This window comes from Callospermophilus lateralis, chromosome 5 (assembly GCF_048772815.1).
Source record: "Callospermophilus lateralis isolate mCalLat2 chromosome 5, mCalLat2.hap1, whole genome shotgun sequence".
Taxonomy (NCBI): domain Eukaryota; kingdom Metazoa; phylum Chordata; class Mammalia; order Rodentia; family Sciuridae; genus Callospermophilus; species Callospermophilus lateralis.
Window position 1 is genome coordinate 108,257,607 of NC_135309.1, and position 20,436 is coordinate 108,278,042.

General features: G+C 38.8%; 1 protein-coding gene across 1 annotated transcript in view; it reads left to right on the forward strand.

Moving 5' to 3' along the window:
• The first annotated feature begins 275 nt into the window (after window positions 1–275).
• Window positions 276–20,436, forward strand: part of Arhgef28 (Rho guanine nucleotide exchange factor 28) — a 290,628-nt gene continuing 270,467 nt past the window's right edge. Inside the window, exon 1 of the mRNA XM_076857144.2 lies at window positions 276–419. The gene's annotated coding sequence lies outside the window, so the exon portion shown is untranslated. The remainder of the gene's footprint in view (window positions 420–20,436) is intronic.

The following is a 20,436-nucleotide window of genomic DNA, read 5'->3' on the forward strand; positions in this document are numbered from 1 at the left end:
AAGGCGACCTGCCACCGCCCCGCGGCAGGAGGGGCTGGTGGAGCCTTCGATTCCGAGCAGCTTCAGGTTTCCTCCTGGAGCCGGTGTCGAGCGCGGCTGGCGGGCCTCGCCATGTGATGCGGCGGCTGCGAGCCGTGGAGGCCCGGAGGTGGGCAGTCGCGGGATCCAGTGGCCGCGGGGAGGCGCGGGGGGAGTGGGGGCGGCACCAGTGGCGGGCAAGCCAGCCGGCCGGGGAGCCTCGGCTCCGCCCCCTCCGCCCGGGCCCCAGCAGGGCCGCCGCCGGGTGTTGGCAGCTCCGGGTAGAGGCTTCCCGGCTTCGGGCAGCGGCGGGCCGGGGGCGCATTCCTGGGCGCCCTGGGGCAGGCCGCGAGGGGCTGCGCCTCGCCTGGGCTCCGGAGGCTACGGGGCCGCAGCTCCAGGTAAATGTTCCTTGGGGCTCCATCCTCCGCTTCTCCCGGTAACCCTGGGCTGAAAAGTTTGCCCACCTGACTTTGCAGGGGACAAACTCTCTCCAGAGGCCACTTGCTCCTGCGTCCCCGAGGACGCCGGGGTCAGCAGACGTGAAACTGGGGTGCTACTGTGTGCAGGGCGGAGGAAGGGCTAGGCGCCGCCTCCCGGTCTGTCGGGGACCGCAACAAGTGCAGAGAGCTGCTCAGTTTTGCACGGCGGCGGCAGCTGCGGAGCGCGAGGTTGCTCGGGCAGCACGGCCGCAAGAGCACCGTGAGACTGCAGCGACCCTTCTTGCCCTGGTCGGCCGCCCTTGGGGACGGGGGATGGGCGGAGGGAATATCCAACGCGAGTCCTTCGGGAGTCGGGGAAATTGATGGCACTGTAGCAGAGAAGGGAGAGCTTCGAAAGCTGGGGTCTGCCCTTCCCATCTGTGCCTCTGATCTTGGGTTGAGGTACTTGGAGGGACTCCAAAAGTGCAAACCAAGCTCAAACACTAACATTTATTTTGTGTGGAAACATTTGCTGTTTTAAAAAGCATCTGTGGTCCTCTTGGTTGGGAGGAGCTTTCAGGATTCTGTGGGATTTCTCGCACTTATTTTATGGGATTGTTTTCTCCTGGAATATTGGGGTATGGGTTGTTGCACCTTCTCATGCTTAGCGTTGCCGAAGGGTCATAATGACAGACCTGTGGTCGACTGAGAAGCAGAGGGAGAAACCATTCTCGTCTGTGGAAAACCATGTGGAAACTGGGTGCTCAGGCCGCTTAGGAAATGAGAATTCTGGTTTCTCAGACACCAGTTAGATTTTCAAGAGAGAATCCACTTTAGGAGACCATGAGGTCCTTCCTATGTTACAGTTGAGTGGGTGGAGAAAGGAGGCAACATCTGAGTGTGCACTGCTTCTCCCTCCTTGACCCCTGCTTGGGTCTCAGTCTCCACAGCCTGAGATGAGGTTTACCATCAGACCGCCCATTGGGCAAGAAAAAAAAAAAAAAACAAGTAAGCTGGTTATAAGGAACTGACCATTTGAGGTTCCATGTGTCCTGAGGCTTTGTCCTCTTGTGTTCCTCTTGCTGAAGCTTGTCTGGGTGAACAAAATCTTGTTTTCACAGCTAGAAAATCAAAAACTTGCCCTTCTGTTCTGTGGGATCCGCTTTGCACAGAACAGTCCAGATTGATAATTTTACCTGGAAGGTTTCTATATCTTTGTCCTGGAATTATATATAAAGGTTGTCAAAATAAATAGGTGTTGCTTAATCTTCACCAATGGCCAAGCTAACCCCTTGGGATTATTTGGAGGAAAAGGAATAAATACTGCAAAAGCCTTTGGAATTTTTAATGCAATATAGCATTTCAATGTAATATTCTGATGTGGACATTGTATGTGATTATTATACTCATTAACTTTGATTAAATAGGAATTTGAATAGCAGCAGACCTGATAGTTAGTGGTTAGGGAAACAGAGTCACAGAGCTAGTAATTGGGTGTGTGATTCAGATGTGTCCTGGCTAATAGGAGAATGGAGAACAGAGAGTGTTTGTCCTGCTTTTGACTGTTTTTCTTATCAAAACCACATAATCAGGCCAATCAAGCACAGGTTATGTAACAGATGTGTCATTAGACTTCTCTTTGAAGTGCCGTCTGTCCTCTAAGCAGTTAAGAAACATTTAAAGGTAAAGAAAAAAAAAAAAGTAGTTGGTAAGAGTCTATGAAATTTCATCAGGACCCTCTGCTTGGGTTTCACACTTTTTTTTTCTCTCTTTTTAAACATATGAGTACTGTAGAAGTGTTAGGAATAAATTCTTATTGTGTTTTTATGAGAAACTATTCTTGTGGATAAGACATTGGGCAGGAATTTCAGGTGAGCTCTGATACATGGCCTCTTTTAGTATGCCACATGAGAAAAGGAAATATATTTAAAGCAGTATTAAAACAAATAGGGGGATATACTATATTACTTTTTATTAAGAATTCAGTACAAAATTGGTCACCATTAAATTGGTACATAAGTTCCAACTTCAAGACCTGCCAGGGTTTATGACCAAGTACTGACTTCCAAGAAGAAAGATTTATGATATAGATGTTGGAAAACCCTTTTCTACTGAGCCATGGCTAGCATGGTACTAAAAAGAACCTAAATTACTCTCAAACTCTCAAGCTGATTATAATTTTATTATGCTTTAATTTACTGATTAGATATGACAGATCTGATTTATGTAGGTTTTGTTTTATTGCATTTGTATTTATGTTGCTTTTAGTGGAGCAAAGTAGCTATGCCTCTCCCCACCCCCACCGAGTGACCTTAAACAGGGTTTGTTATGAAGAGATGGGTCATGCTGGGCAACTCTTACTGAATTAAAAACAGTAGTACATTTGAAATGTACCAAATTTGGGGAATTTTGCCATGTGGAGAGTTGTACTGTAAATATTATGCCAACCTTTAAGGCTTGAGTCCAGATCTCTTGCTTAGGCAAAGCTGGGCTTACAAATATTTTTTTTGCTTACAAAGCATAGATCAGGACATATCTGACAGAGCATCTTGCCCTAAGTGGATGGTACTCTGTCATTTTGTCCAGTCTCCACAACATTTGGGTTATTATTCTGCTGAAAATAAGTTCTCAAAACTTCAAGGCAGTGTTAACTGTTGTTTTGCCATTTTGACAGTCTATCGTGTGCCTCTCTGTGAAAAAAAAATTAGGGGGGGACCAGTGTGCTTAACCATTGAGCCATAACTCCCCCCCCCCCCTTTTTAAAAAAATTTTTGAGACAGAGTCTTGCTAAGTTGCTTTAGGGCCTCGCTAAGTTACAGAGGCTGGCTTTGAACCTATGATCCTCTTGCTTCAGCCCCCAGAACCACTGGGATTACAGGCATGCACCACCATGCCCAGCTGAAATTTTTCTTTATTTACATTCATTCAATAAATATTTATTGAGAGCCTGGTATCACTCTTTGCTCTAATTCTGTGGGTTGTGAATTTCATGTCACAGAGACACTTTGCTGGCTTTAGAGTCCTGGGATCTGCTGTATTTCCAGAGTAGACTTTTGCAGACTCCATATGAGGATATTTGGCTGGTCAAATAAGCCATGTGACTTTTTAATGTGATAGTGCATCTTCTTAATTGGCTCCCATTTTTCCCTTGAAATTTGATCTTAGGCACAATGGTAATTTGTTTATTTGTACCATTATTGCTCCTGGACTTCTTCTCCTGGATCAGCAAGATAATGAGATTTGACATCATTTTAATAAGAGAAAAAGTAATATAATTGAATATTGGGTATTTGTTCCAGTGATGTTGGTTTTGAACACATTTATCAAAATGTATTTTTATTATTCTTTAGAGGTGTATTCTTATATTTTAGTTTAGTAATTTCCTCAACTATTAGCAATTTCAGGTTTGTTTTTCTTTAGAAAGTTAAACACAAAAGTGATGTTCCTTTAAGAGTTGAAGAAATTATATCTATGGGTGAAGGCTGGAAAAGGCAGAAGTCGGCAATGGTACTTTTGCTTTCTGCAGTAGTGTGCCCAGAAGAGACCCTTCCAAAACTAGCATGCAAATAACATCCTGCCTATTTCAAGTGACAAGCTTTGACTGATGGGCCTAGGCCATTTTGCCTTTTTTAAAATGTGCTTCTCTATAAATTTTCATCAAGTATACACAGATATCCCCTGAATAAATAGATGACCAAGAGATATATTGCATACACTAACCAACATTATGTTTTAGCTCTTAAGTTCATCATTGAACACTGGTGGCCATGCCCTTGGTGCTTAAAGCTTACTCCTTTTTTTCCCATTATTTGATAATTTAAATAGATTTTATTTCATAAACTCTAACAAAGTGGTTTTGAGTGTGGACTTTGGAGCCAGACTGTCTGGGTTAGACAGTCATCCTAGCTTTGTCCTGGCTGGGTGTCCTCTCCCTACCTTGTGTTTTCCATTTGTAAAATGGGAATAATAGTAGTAACCTGCGTTATTGGATTGTCAATGAGTTAATTGATGGAGCGCCCTTCTAGTTGTGCCTGGCAGAAAGTGTCAGAAAATGATGATGATTGTGTTTACAGCAACTGATAACCATTTAAAAAGAGTGGTAGGGCGAGGGTGTAGTTCAGTGGTAAAGCATGTGCTTAGCACGTGTGAGGCCCTGGGTTTTATCCCCAGCACCAAAGACAAAAATAAAAACACAAAACAGTGGTGGCTTTACTAGGTTTTCCAAGTTTTAGAAGGTGATGAGATGTCAGTGTGACCCAGGGGAAATAGCTCTAGCCTGGAAGTTCAAGGCAGGTGTGGAGTCCCTGGTAATGTCTCAGCCATTTGACCTTGGGCAAGTATGAATGCTTTCTGGTCTCCATTTCCTCATCCAGTTAAACAAAGGATTAGGCTGGATGGTCTCTAAGACCCTTTCAGTTTTGACATTCTGTACAGTCTTGAAATTGGAAGGTGGGGAGGGTGTTTGTCAATTCAGTCTTTCCTGTCTGGGTCAACACTGTCAGGAATGTGCAGTCTACAGGTCAGCATTGTGCCTGCAGCAGGCAACCATGAGCATTTGAAGGGATGATGAGGTATTACTACTGTTGCTTTATCTTACCTTAATTGCAGTCACCAGGTTTAAATGACTTGCAGTTATTTTTCTGGACTTAGTCCAGAGAGATTTCAGACATAAAAGTCTGAATCTCACACATGCAGGTCAGGTGGCTACCCTGGTCCCTTCCTTCTGAGGAACCCCCACACCCATGTGGAAGCTAGGTGGTAAAGCACTGGAAAGAGGAATGATAAACAGGCTGATTGTTTCTTAATTTTATGATAAAAATAAAATCTGGGGCAAAGGAGCTTTCATTAAGGACCTTTAAGTGTGGTGAAACTTGAGAGGTTTTCATTGGGCTGCATGGTTCAGACAAAGATCCTCTCCAGCAAATTTCTGCCTTTCCCCTAAGCCCTTGTTTATTGTCTGAGTCTATTGTTGTTGTCACCTGGCTCTTTGTCAACAGTTTTCCTCCTTTTCTTGCTTGCTCTCTCAGCTTCCTGGTTTGCTGTGTGGCCAAGTGTTAGAGTTCCAAAATGTAGGGAATGCTCAGTGATTCCTGGAACTATGGGTTATTTACTTTGAGCCCCTACCTCAAGATTTCAAGCCTGGTTGTACACTGGAACCACCTTGGCTCAGAATCTCTCAGCTGGACCTAGCATTCTTTTAAAAAGAGGTGATTCCAATATGCAGCCAGGTTTGACAGCCACTTTCCTAATCTTTAGGTGTTTCTGGCATTCTGTATCCTGTAGGGTCAAGAGAAAGGGTAATGCCTACTGTATCTCATGGTGTTATTTTAACCTGCTGTTGTGTCAGCTTTCCCCCTTATGAAAACTTCACTTCCATCAGCCTGGACTAGTAATGGCCTGTGGGACCTGCTATATACAGCTGGCCCTCTACATCCATGGGTTCTGCTTCCTTGGGTTCAACCAGCTGCATATCAAAAATACTTAGAAAAAAATGTCTTTAATGAACATGTGCAAACTCCTCCCACTATTATGATACCATGTAACAATTATTTGCATTGTATTAGGTGTTACAAATAGCCTAGAGATAATTTAAAGTATACAGGAGGATGTGTGTGAGTTATATGCAAATATATGTAATTTTATTTGAAGGATATATTTCCCTCAAATATATCCTTGGGTATATTTGATATACCCAATCCCCCTTGGATACTGAAGGATGACTATATGTCTAACCTTTTTGACTTTGTTTTAATAGGTCTCTTTTTTTTTCCTAGCTAACATCTATTATAGTACTCATAGCACTTTCTTTCTGGAACCTTCCGTTTAGTAACAACTGAACTGCTTTCCCTTCTGAATTCCTGTTACCACATTGCTGGTTCCTCTAATTTATCACTTGCCACCTGCCCCTGGATTCATTGTGTGTAAGTTTCTTGTGTGTATGTAAATCTCAACTTTCCAACCTCAGTCTAAGTCTGCTGATGGCAGGGGCTCTGATTTAGGCTATTTTGTATGTATGTTTGTTGGTTGGTTAATTATTTTACTATTTGTTATCTCAGGTTCTTTCAGTTCACAGCATTGCTGCAAAGACTAGTGGTAGTTTGTTCCTGTGTATCAGGTGTAGATTGCATTGGAAAATATTGTAATGCAGGGAAAGGAAGGTCATAATGCTCAGGAAGTTGATGGCTGGTTCTTTTTAATGTAAAAGGGAGACACTGTGGACATTTCCAAGGAAGTTGTATCATTCTGTTTGAGGAAATGAATGGAATTCTTGATTGGAATCTGAGTCTTTGGATTGGTAGAAACAGGAAAGTTTTTGTCTACTTGCTAGCAGACAACATTTCCCTTGTGTAACATACCTCCAGATGGTTGACCAGTCTGTCCTTGAATACTTTTGGTGATGAGGAACTCAACCATAAAGATATTCTGGTCTATCTTTGGAAAGCTGAGGCTTTTCAAAACAATTCTTCCTCATACTAAGTTCACCATGATCCTGCTGCTTGGAGACCATTCTGAACAATTTCATTTTTATGACAGCCACTTACATTTTTGAAAATTAAAATTTCTACCTTTGAACTTCTTTTATTGAAACTAGGAAAAAAACCCTTCAAGTTTTTGCAACTTTTGTGAAGTAGCATGATTTTGAATTCTTTCATCACCCTTAGTATTTAACATTCCAAATCTACTATATTCTTCTTAAGGTGCTGACAGGGTGGAGAACAGTGGACCCATCCCAGTCTTGGAGAGATGCCTTTTTTTTTTTTCCTAGGGGAAGGAGTAAAACCTCACTTATAAGATTAGCAGTTGAAAACCAGAGAGATAATGAAACTCAGGGCTTTTTCACTTCTACCTTGTCGTGGACAAGTCACCTAAACTTTTAGTCTGAGTGTTTATTTTTCTCATAGGGTTGTTATAAGGACTTAATAAGCAAGTCTATGTAAATTGCTTGGCAAAGGACCTGAGAGAATAATTCCTTCATAAATATTACAACTATGGTACTTTTAAGCAGTGGTAAGGTTCACGGTCATCTTGAAATTGCACACTTTTTATTCATGTTGCTACTGAGGCACATCTCATCATGGGATTGTACAAAATTGTCCTTTTCAGGCTATGAACAATTTTACTCTTTCTTAAATGTATTTTCCTATATTTCACTATTTGATCTGGCTTTTCAGAAATCTTTTAGCTTGTTTATAAATTTATAACATTCACTAATTATTATTAGTTTCAAGTTATCCACTATATGTGTGTGTATACACATGTGTATATATATATATATATATATATATAAATGAACGTACACATATATGCTTACCACCTGCTACCTTAATATTTATCTAGCACTTAAATTTACCTAGCACTTAAATTCGAGGAAAGTAGACTTATGCCACCAACTTTAACTATAAGACTGCTTTTAATCTAAATCTCAAAACAATTCTAAAAACTGCAAAAATTACTAAAAATGTCTGGCTTAATGAAGAATACCACTCTTTTGTATATATATGGTTATATTTATGATATATATCAAAGTAGAACACCCTCTTTTGTATATAAATGGTTGCATAGTCCTTTAATGCCTCAAGGATATTAAAAAATAAAAACACAACTGCTCTGAAGGGTGAGGTTTGGGGTGGAGCAATCTGGTTTGCCTACATAAACATCACACTTACATTCATCAGTTTTGGGTCACATCATTCAACTAATTACCACCCATTTGTATGGGCATCTGATTATTAAACCTCCGTATTGTCATAAGGGTGCATACTTTATCTATTTTATCTCTTTATTTACCAGCCTAATAGTTTATAACTACATAATATAATGGGGTGATTCTCAGAGGAGTTATTCTTAGAGAACCCCATTGGCTCTGTGTGTCTGTTATTTTCTCTCTGATATATTTGTACACCAGTCCTCTAATTTTCTGCTCTAGAATCTTATCTAGGATCAACCTGAAATGTGTTCTGTCTAAAATTTGTAGATTCTGCCTTTTTGAAAATGGAAATGACATATACCTATCTCCCATAGTGAATCCTTGTGTCAGTTTCTACAGTTTCTGATGTAGTTAGGAAATCTCATTGGATTCTTTCCTATCCTGGTATGTCCAGCAGCCTGGAACTATTTAAAATAGATTGATACTCACTTAAAACTGACTTTCACACTAGGAGATGTTCTTTGTCTCCTCTTTAATTAGAAAAGCATTCTCCTCCAGGAGGAGACCAAGTATAAGTAGACATAGAGGAGTTCTCCTTATTTCTATATCATTCTTCCACATCCTCTCACCAGCTCCATGCAGATCTATCCCTTCCTTGACACTGTAGCATAAAAAAAAATGATTTGAAACAGACATCTTATCTATAGCTTTTTGGAAAGCCTGAGGTTATTTGGGCCATTCATCTGTCTGATAGAAGTCTTAAGAGCAATATTCCTCATCTTTGTTCCTGAAAAGGGGCCAGGAAGAAGGCAAAAACAAAGCCTTTAAAAAAATTGTACAAGTGGAAAACAGCACAAATCTAGAAATGAGAAGGCTAGAATTGTGAGCTTGTTGAATGTAATCATCTCTTCACATCTCTGTATCATCAGTTTCATTTCCAAGTGGGAGGTCTTTGGCTATTTTTTTTATTTAATTTTTTTAGTTGTTGTTAGAACTTTATTTTTATTTGTTTATAATGTGGTGCTGAGAATCGAACCTAGTGCCTCACACATGCTAGGCAAATGCCCTACCACTGAGCTACCACCCCAGCCCCCGTCTTTGGCTATTTCTATTAATAGATGGATTTTTTTTTTTTGGTAGTGATTTCATTGTAGTAAAGTTAGGTGGAGGTGTAATTTGAATTGGGTGGAGTGTTAAGGGAATTAAGGTCTAGGTTTATGACTCTGTAGAAGAGTGTAATCTTTTTCCTTATTATTTTCAGAAGCCTTTATTCTTTCATGTAAAAGAAGCAGTTGGTCTAATGCTGAAGGGTTGCCTTTCATGGAGTTCCCAAGTTTGCAACTTGTTCCAAGTGCTCATGAATGGATTTCTGGAAGTTGCTTTTATACCAGTTATCACTGCCCCCAGGGACTTAGCAAGTTTCCTGCTGGCTGTTTCCTATTCTTGTAGGCAAAGGACAATGTATAAAATCTATTATCAATATAGGGTTTTAACTGATGGATTCTCAGGGGAGTAAAAGAGAAGCATTTCTTGTCTTGCATACTTCTTGTCAGAATAAGTTATATAAAATACTATGTATTATTTTCTCATTTGATCACCAGGTATATTGATAGTTTGTTTATTGAAAATAAAAGGAATTCTTGGTTTCAGTTAAAAGGTCTTATTTAGTTAGATGTTTGTTAAGGACACTTTTCTCATGTCCTTTGATTTTTAGCTTTCTTATAAAAATGTGCTAGAATCTTATGCAAGAAGAGGGTGATGAGATTTTACACGGATTTTGCGTAGATAACTTGGATTGTTTTGCAACTACTGCGAAAACTCTAGGTTATCTTCTTCAAGGCTGCAGAAAGTTCCAGGTTAACTTTTCACTTGCCTTATTCTTCTAACAGAAAATGGGGCCGAGCTAAAGAAAATCCAACTTCCCCTAACCAGCAGTTTAAGAAAAATCTCATCTTGATAGAATGCCAAGTCTAATTTTCATACTGGTTTATCAGAAGAGGGTTTTTTAAAATTAAAAATAAAGAGTAAGATTTTTTTCTTCCACATTTATGATAGGAATCTTTATCTTCATTCATTAACTGTTATTCATTGGGTCTTTGTTCACAAAAGTTCTCTAGAGTGTTTCTCATCCATTATATACTTTTGTCATTGTAAGTTATTAGATAACTTGAAAAGTGTCCACAGAAGTGGACAAGCAGTGGTGGAAATGAGAAGTAGGTGAGGTGTCTGGATTTAAATGAATTTTAAAACAGTCTTTTTAGTGTGAGTTGGACTTAATTATTGGTGGTTTGTGCATTCGGTGTAGAGGGTAATAAATTGTATGTGAGATGAAGGTTTTAAAATGACTCTCAGTCTGCATATTGGTTGGATCACAGTGGAATTTTGGGGGAAATCTTACATTGTGCCTAATATGTTGGTTGGGTCATGTCACCTCTTTGGTCCCTGCTCACCTCATCTGAAACCCATGATGTGTTCCATCTTGCAGTTTTTGTGAATGGAAGGATGGTATGTTAAGGCCCCTGGGGTTAGGAGCATAATGCTTGACTCCCAGAGCACATTCAGATACTTGACTGACAATGTCTAGATTGTTCAGGAAGTTGAGTGTGAAGATGGTACTTTGGTATTGCATCTGCATAGGGAAAAATGATTGCTAATACTCTGAGATTACCCTGTCACATTCAGCTCATGTTTTTACTGTCAGAATACTTCAAGAGCAGTGAGGTGGAATCAGCCAATAATAATCCAGTAATTATTTTTAATTGAATTTTAAGATGAGTGGAAGTTGGTATTAATTTTATTTTAGCAGATGGAATTTAATGGACCCTACTCCATTTAGATTAGGTGGAGAATATTCCCTGAAATATATGGTATTTTTGATAAATATCAATATTCAGCCAAAGTAAGAACATTTCTAATGGTTCATTCTTTCTTTTCCTGCTTCTTTCCTCTTCTTTCCCCTACCTTCCCCCTACCTTTCTCTCAAGAAATGTGGTGGTTTTCTTTCTGTTTCATTTCATAGTTTTTTTTTTTTAAGCAAATTTTGAAAACCACTACTATATCATGTGATTTCTAACTAGTAATATTAAAAAAACACAAACTTGTGCACATAGGAAGTTTGTATTTTAAGGCATCACATCCCTTCATTTTTCATAAATCTTGAAGATAAAAATATTCAATTATGCTGGTGATTTGAACATTGGGCATTATTTTATTTGGGACTTTGTGTGCTACCTGTGAAGACTCTAAACCCTTTCTTATCGTCTAGAAGTTCTTTCCAAAGCTTTTCCACTCCAGAGAGTGTTAGGGGTTCTGTTTGCCTTTTGAACCTTCATTGAGTTAAGCTGAGCTAGTAATAACTAGGAACAGGCATATGCTGGGTGCTGGAGGATAAGAGATAATAGGCTTCTAAGTGGCTCCTGAGGAGTTCTCAGTGCTACCAGATCAGCTGCCATGAAAGCGGGTGGCTATGAGGGATGTGGAGATGGTGTAGCAGGGTGCTCTCAGCAGCCTGAGCAAAGGCATTTTTCTGATAGACATGCTTGATATAATAGGGACCAAAAGTATCATTTAGTTTTTTCTCCTGTTATGGTGTTATAATCTGTATTATAAGTACGTATCTGCTTCAGTGATGATGTAAAAACAGAAGTGAATTTAAGAAATAGCCATTGTAATGAAAACATGCATACATTTTTTTTAGTTCATAAATGTACTTGAAAGAATATCTTTCAGATGGTAGATTCAGCCACAAAATTCTGCATCTGCCTTAAAGTTTATTTTTTAGAAGTACACAATTGTTGTTAATAGGGATAAAAAAAACCCACCTTGCTAAGTTGTGCTTATAAATAAATTGGACATTTATAGTTTCTATTTGGAGATGAGGAAGGCCTTGGATATTATAAAATAGAAGAGATTATTCTTGTTTAGGCCGTGGATATAGCTCAGTGGCAGAGTGCTTGCCTAGTACATGTGAGGCCTTGGGTTGGATCCCTAGCAACACACACACACACACACACACACACACTCACACACACACAAAACCAGTTTAAGTTTATTTTGGCAATCTGTTATGATGATTTTACGTCTTACATTTGCATGAAAAAGTCTAATTTATGTATGAATAATTCTACATGCAGAATTTGGGAAATTCTGGTAAAGACCCTGGTGTTCCTCTTGCTATGTCAAGAGTGAAGTGATTCTCACATTTCAATTGATGGGGGAACAGCTCCCAGTCCAGGGATAAACACCCCACAATGTTGAATTGCACTGAAGGCCACAGCTTAAGCCAGAACTAAACCAGGGAAGTTAAATCATCAAGCATTATCTTGCCCCAGTGACATTAAATAGTGCTGTTGTGAATATAGTGAGTATCTGCTGGCTTTTATGCATTTGGGGGCACAGAGTGATTTAAACAGCTTAGAACTTAAAATTAAAAAATAAATCCTTCTGTGCCACAGTCGAACATCACTAAACTTATAGAACATTTAAAGGCACACAGTACTTACAAGATACTAATTGAATGAATCACCACCTCATGTGTTGTTTTGACAGGAAGTGTATCACATCTCAATAATTTCTTTAACATTTTTCCTGCCAGGTGCCTGTTTTCTTCTTATTAACTTATTCCTGTAGAATTCCAAATATGTGGCTGGTTTCCCTCACTGATACACTTTCACGTTCCTTTTTCCCATTCTTTAAAGTAGCTGGTGCACATATATTTGCTTGTTTATGAGCAGCTATTTTGGAGGATGAAGATGTCCAGCCAGGATGCCTTTATCTGGCAAGTGTATTTATGGTCCCAGCACATGGGATTTTACAGAGGAGGCTGGGAGACATACCGGTGGACAGAATGCTTCTAAGGCCAAACCTACTGAAATGGTGCTCATTCAGTCACCTCTGGAGTGATGGAGAAGCTTTTTATTTTTCTGTTTTGTGTGTGTGTCTCTGTATACATATGTAATTAAACAAAATGTATTTTTACAATGCTCTGTGAGCTACCTTGAAATGAAACAAATTAGAAATCACCTTTTTCTAAATTAAGAGATTATACAGATGTATGTAAAGAGGCTTTTGCAATTAGTTCAGTAGTTTGTGAAGCTGTTGGAAACATTTGTGTGTCTGCCTTTGGATATTTTTAGCAATAAAAATATACTAATATGTATAACTATAAATTTATATATTTTACCATTATAAAAATAAATTTTGAATTCTATTGATTTTACAAGTAAGTTATCAGCCATAGCCCTTTATGTTATGGTTTGATTTATTTGTGTGTGTGTGTGTGTGTGTGTGTGTGTGTGTGTGTATGAGAGAGAGAGAGAGAGAGAGAGAGAGAGAGAGAGAGAGAGAGAGAGATTTAAATCTAGTGGTTTACTTCCTTGGAAAGATATATTTTTGGTTTATGTCCTCTGTCTTTCTTTATTGAATATAGAATTATTGCATTAGAGATGCAAGTATATAGTGAATACTTTCTGCTCAGGAAGAATGATAGTGACCTTTTCTACTGTAAGCCTTCCCTTTTTGTAATGTGTGATTTCCTAGTATAAATAGTGAGCCTTACCATTACTAGGTGTTTCAAGCATATAACTTTATGCTGTATAAAGACTATAAAGAGATTTTAAGCAGCCATGCTTATAGCAGTTGTCATCTTTGTGATTAGATGCAGTCCTACCACTCACACCTGTCAGTATAAACTTATAATTGAAATGAAGAACCAGCTTTATACATCAGGACTTTAACAGTTAGACTTTAAAATTTTCTTATTTAGGAATAACACATAGTATAGAAAAATAGTACTATGTATTGTCAAATCTATAGCTTAATAAACGTCAACCCTAAAATGAGAGTCTCTTTCTGTATTGTATAATGTTTGTAACAGAGGTGAATATCAAAACTCAGAATATGGTTAAAATGAGACTATCTATAGCATCTATAGGAAGTAGCATTCCCAAATGTAGCTAGTCTAGGGCATTAGTACTATATGTGATTAGGAGATAAGAGGAGAGGGGGATGAAGTTCCCAAGGATGGGCACTTCTGGTCCTGGCTGTTTGTTCCAACTTTCTCCCTTGGATTCTTCTCTGCATTTATTTTTCAGGGATTAAACTGGCATCTTGCCATAAGCCCATAAGTGATAGTACTATAAATCTCGGTTTCCTCATCTGTCACCTTCTGTGATTCTATGAACGATATGCAAATAGTCGCATGTGTGATATGAAGTGCCTTGAAAAATGTTAAACAGCCTTATTAAATGTATTTCATATGGCTGGAACAAGAGTGGCATTAAAGTATCAATTACACAGGGGTTTGATATTTATAGTGCCAAAGATTTGGCCAGCAGAGGTCAAATGAAAATATACTCTGTTTAAGCAAAGCTTTCTTCTATATTGCTATATAGTAACAAAAGTAAAAAATAAAAATTAAAAAGAAGCAATTATTCTCTCTACAAATAAACCAGCTAGGGATTTATTCTTTACAAGGTAGCCAGCTAAGGATTATTTATTAATAGGTCATTGTTGCTTGAAATGCAATTGGTCTCACTTAGAGTCTCAAAATTAAATTTGAGATTGGAGGCACAAACCTATATTAACTTTATATGGTTGTTTTGCATTCCCGGTTTCCTCACCTATAAAATGGGGACAATAGCAGCCTTTAGATAAAAGATTGTAGTTTATCAGTCAAATGGAGTTATAGAGCTAGAGATGGAAGTTCAAGTGAAATATAATTATGAAACCGTAATTCCATTTACAGAAAGTTATTTATGGCACGGATTTACTATTGCTGTAAATATGTATGTGGAAAAGCAGTGGATGTGATCAATTGGTGCTGTGCCAGTTCTAAGTCTCTTTGTTAATTTAACACTTCTGCATTTAGTAATGTGTAAGAAAAATGTGGGGCCAATTCAAATTAGGAGAAGAAAGTCTCAAAGAGGCCTGTTGTGTAAGAAAAGGGACTAATGAGTGGCCCTATTCTCATAGGAATCCTTGGTTCTGCCCTCATAGTCACAAAGACACTGTTCTTGTTTCACTGTTTAGCTAGAATATAAGGCCATTTGAGGAAAAAAACACTCATGAAGCATTTTATTAGACCACAAATTCCCCCTTTAAGAAAAAAACAAGTTATTACCAAAGACATTTTGTGTACTTCTCTCATATATTGGTGGGGAGGTATATGTACAAATGGTTTACTAATGCTTGCCTCCTTCTTTCCTTAAGAGAGAGTTCCACAGCCCCCAAACATCAATCTCTTCTAATCCTTCAAACCTGGAGACCAGAAGACCCTTTTCTCTTGAATTGGTGGGTGATGACCAGGTGATGACAAGGGTAACACTTTTTGCTCATGTTAATCTGGATCTGGAATCATGCTCAATTTGAACAACACACTTAAAAAAAAAATTACTCACCTCCATGTGGGAAATGTTTAGGGCTAAGTAAACTTTGTTTTGGAGACTTGAATTTTTGTTGCCTCCCTGAGAAGGATCTAGATTCTTAATGCATTAAACAAAAATTCTCCCCTCTGTATCTTCTGGGGATGCATATTATTCCTATTGCATAATATGGGGATTTAATAAATTTCTCTGGGTAGTGAACATCTTTGTGCAGTTGTAAATATGAAGCTTATGTGGTTTAGTTGACCATCTAAGTGGTTCCTGCAACATTTGCAGGCCCTGTCATAAGAAGTATCTTATGTCACTTTCATTAGTTATTGAAAGACAATTTGGTTTGGAGTTCTGGAGTTTGATATTAATAATGAAGATGATGGTGACCACTGGTTGCTTTCCCTGGTTTGGGCACTAGACTTGGAGCCTCATGTGTGTTATCTTTAATTCCTGCAACAACTTTACTACATATCTCTAGTTTTCAAATGAGGGGTTTAAGGAACAGAGAGGTTAAGCAACCTACTCCATTTGCAGTACTTGCTTCTTATTCCTGGTCGGTGGGACTTTTGGATCCTGTGTCCACTTTCCCATGGTGTCTCTATGGAAGGCTTGGAGAGGAATCCAGTTTGTCCACATGTGGAAGAGACCAGAGAAGGTTAGGCCATAGTCAACTTGCTCTATGTTTTCAGTTTTGTCTTCATGGTCAAAGTAATTGCCTCATCTTTTTACATTGTCACAATCTATATAAGATATCTGTCTGTGTTTGAGAATCTGATTTACATAGTCATCCTAAAACTTTACAGGAAAAAAATCCAATCTGTTTTCTTTCATACCCTGCCCCTGCCCTGCCTTTGAGTCTAATTTGCTATCTAATTGGTTAATTATGACTTCTCAAGTTCCTGGTTATTTTTTAGCAGAAAAGCCTCACACAAAGCACAATACTCTAGACCCCAAATTCTGACTTGTAACTACCTGCACTCTGTTCCCAGCATTTTAAACACATTCCAGGAGTCTGTTTGCATTTTAAATGTGTTGTGTTTTGAATGTGAGGGTGATTTCTCATTCAGTGATTCCCAAGGATTTATCCTGTTTGCTTTTGTTCCACTCTACCATTCTGTACTTGTTTTTTAATTGACCTTGATTCTGTCCTTTTTGGTCTTTCAGTTTCCATGGGCATCCCAAGGACAATGGGCATGTTCCCCTCTTCCTACTCCCAAGTATAGATGATAGAGTGTACATTTTCTGTAGAAAGTTTTAAAAATACATTAAAAGCTGATTTTCATCCATTTAGTCATGCTCCAGCAATTCAGACGATATCTCTCAGAGTTACTGCTCCTCAAAACCAAACTTCTGTTCTAAGTTCTGAGCAATTGCTGCCCTCATAGTTGCATTTTTAACAATATCCATTAAACTTCTAATTGGCACATATTAGTGATTTATCCTTTAATTCACATTGTGGTCAATGTGGAATTTAAGTCTGACAACTCTGAGTTATATAGGTGAACCTTGTACATACTACCCATATTTGTTCTGAAAATAGAATCACAAAGGTTTGGCATCATTTAGGCTGGACCTGGGTCCACCTTGTGTCTGATTTCTATAGCACTTTTTTTTTTTTTTTTTTTTTGTGGTACCAGGGATTGAACCCAGGGGCACTTAACCACTGAGCATATCCTCAACCCTTTTAAACATTTTATTTTGACACAGTGTCTCCCTAAGTTGCTTTAGGGCCTTGCTAAATTGCTGAGGCTGGCTTTGAGCTTGCAATTCTCCTGCCTCAGCCTCCAGAGCTGCTGAGATTAGAAGCATATGTCACTGCCACTGCACCTGGTTATAGCATTATTTAACAGTGCATTTGCATAGTAGTAGGTTTGAAATAAGCAATGATAACAATGATGATGAAGACCAAAAACAAAACTTGAATTACTTTAAATCTGTCAGTCTGTGTGATTTCTAGGAGTTTCTGTATTTAACATGTAAAGCAGTGAAGCAGAGTGAGAGCTGTTTTTTGTGATTTTGTTTCCTAAGTGAACATTTTAGACTTGAAGTATTTTACTGAATTCAAATAATATTTTTTGATTTTAAGTTTAATTTTAAAGATCATTTTAAAACTAAAAGATAAGTGAAGAAAATAAAATATCATTGGCACGATTTAGTGGTTGCTTCTATTATATATTGGGGAGCCTTTTTTAATTAAGATTTTTATTTACATTTGCTTTATGTTTTTACTGGAGTGATATATGCACTCACATATCAATATCATATATGCGTGCATGTACATATATTTTTATATATTTCAAAAAGCAAAATCAGAAAGCAAGATTTACACTGCATTTCTTACTATAGTACATTTCATTTTAAGGTTTTGACTGAAAATACTTTTGTGGCCTAGAGGAGGGGAGATTAAATGACCTGCCTCTTAGGTATTAGATACAGTAGGTGTGTGCCCTGCTGGGATCACTGTAATTGTTGCTCTGCATCTTCCCATTTTGCATTATCCATAAAGTCAGTGAGATTCAAGGTTCTGGATAGGCATTGAACTAGCAGACCTCAAAGTAATTTTGGTGGTCTCAACTGTATTCACCTGTTTCAGGCTTCACCATTTTTCTGAGCTGCTATAATGGCTTCCTTACAACAGTCCCCTGTTACCAGGTTCCCCCTCTGCCTGTCTGCATCCCTCTCCTTCCCTCTAACACCATCCATACTCCTCTCTGCTTTCAGAGAGAAGTTTAAAATACAAAGCCAAGCAGGTCAGTTTCCCACTTGGAATCCTTCACTAGCTCCCTATAGTCTTTAGTCCTCATGACTCTTGTTGGTCTGGCTCTGCTATTCCTCTGATCTTGCCTCTGCAGAGTAGGTCTCCCATGTGCCCCGTTCAACACACCTAGATGCTTGATTTGCTGCCTTTGTACTTACTTTGACCTCTTAATTTCACTCCCTCCTCCTTGCAAAGATCCAGCTGACTCCTGTTCTTAGAACACCTAAAGACTGAGTCAGTTTCCATCTGTCCCTTATGCTCATGTGAGTACCTGGGCCCACTTCTGTCATTGCACATCCTGCACCATGTTATTATCATCACTGGTTATGCTGTCATGTGTCTTCCACACTAGACCACAGGCCTAGCTCAGTGACTTGTGTGAATTGGGTGCTGTCTATAAATGCTGCCCAGTGGATAGATTGACAGCTGCAGATTTCAGCCATCTGAGATACAGCAATACTGAAAGGGCTTGCAATCTCAGGTGTTTTCTAAGATAGGGAGAGTATTGGTTCCTGAACTAGCTACTCGTGAGAACCTGGGGAGGTCTTTGAAACACAAACCGTTGGCTCTGAGACCATTTAATGAAAATTTCTGTCAGGTGAGATCTGGGAATCTGCATTAAACACACCTGGAATAGATTATTTTTTTTTTTGTCTAGGAAGCTTTTTATGAAAATCATGGTTAATTATTGCTATTGTTTTTCTTCTGTCCACTAGCTTGCTGTTCCCTACAAGAAAGAGATTTTAGTAGTCTTGCAGAGTTTCTTCTGTGGAAGAGAATAGTTTGTATATCCATTTGGTCCATTTGCAGTTGACATTCCATTTAGTTCTCAGCAATTCTGGGAGGTAGGAAGGTGGGTTTGATTTTATCATCTTTTTAAAGATATGGAAACTGAAACTCAGAGAAGTTAAATAACTTGCCCAGGGTCACAGTTTTAAAAGGTGTTTATGTAATTAGGTTTTTATGGTTTCTAATCACTAGCAATTTTAACAAATTTAGAAGCAATGGAATTTTTTCTCGAGTTGCTTCCTCAAAAATGAGCCAAATGAATATATGTAAGTTCTGTAAAATAGCATATCCCAGTGGTTTCAAGTAGTAAAAAAAAGTTACTATAAATTTTTATCCCATCTTGGTTGGTTTTAATTTGGAAAAATCTTAAATTGAATTATATCTTGGTATGTGTGGTCCTTCCTCAGAAAACACAGTAACAAGTTAGAGAAAGTGAATTTTTCTGAGCAATAGAGGAAGTCACTACTATTAATAGTAAAATTAATGAAGAGGTTAAGAAAGAGCTATTTTGAGCAAAGGATTTGCTTTAAAATCTTGACATAGCTTTGACTCCCTTTAAAAAAGATATTTATTTTTTAGTTGTAGTTGGGCACAATGTCTTTATTTTATTTATTTATTTTTATGTGGTGCTGAGGATCAAACCCAGGGCCTTGCATGTGCTAGGTGAGTGCTCCACCACTGAGCCACAATCCCAGTCTGAGAACAGGCTGGAGAGTTTCATCAGTGTCTCAAGATTCCATGATTTTGATGAATTTTTCCTCTTTTTCTTTTCCTCCTCCATTCCTGCCTTCAGGCCTATTGAAACGCCTGGTTTGCCTGTCAGTATTTGTGGTCACGGGGTAACCACATGAAAACTATGTCCTTGATTGATTCTGTACCATTTTTAAGCGCTGGGCAAAGGGAAGCTGTTTATGACATAAACAGTGTCTGAAACTAACCCTGTCACTTCCCCCTTCACCCCAAATGACTCTCCTGCTGCCTCCCCTGCCTCAGTTGTGAGCACCCTTCTCTAACCCAGAACCCCAAGAGTCTGCTTTTACATCTCCTTCTTCTTATTCCTAGGGTAACTTTACCTTGTGAATAGGCTTTAATTCTGACATATCTTCTCCATACTGCTATTGTGCTGGCACCAGAAAGATTTATCTATTGGAAACAGAATTGATTGTTTCCTCCTTGGGTAGGCTCTTTAGCAGCTCTCTGTTCTATATGATAACACTTCAAGGCCCCCAACCCACCATCCAAGGCTTTCTAGGACTTGACCTTCCTCTGCATCCTCGTGCTTCAGTCCTCCTCCCTCCCTGGCACTAAGTGCATGTTCCTGTTTGAGAGCTCACTGTGCACAACTGCAAGTCTCTCTCTGCTCTACCTTCTCCCTGCCCCCAAATACCCTTCTTCTTGCCCTTGGCCCTCATGAACAAAACATCACTC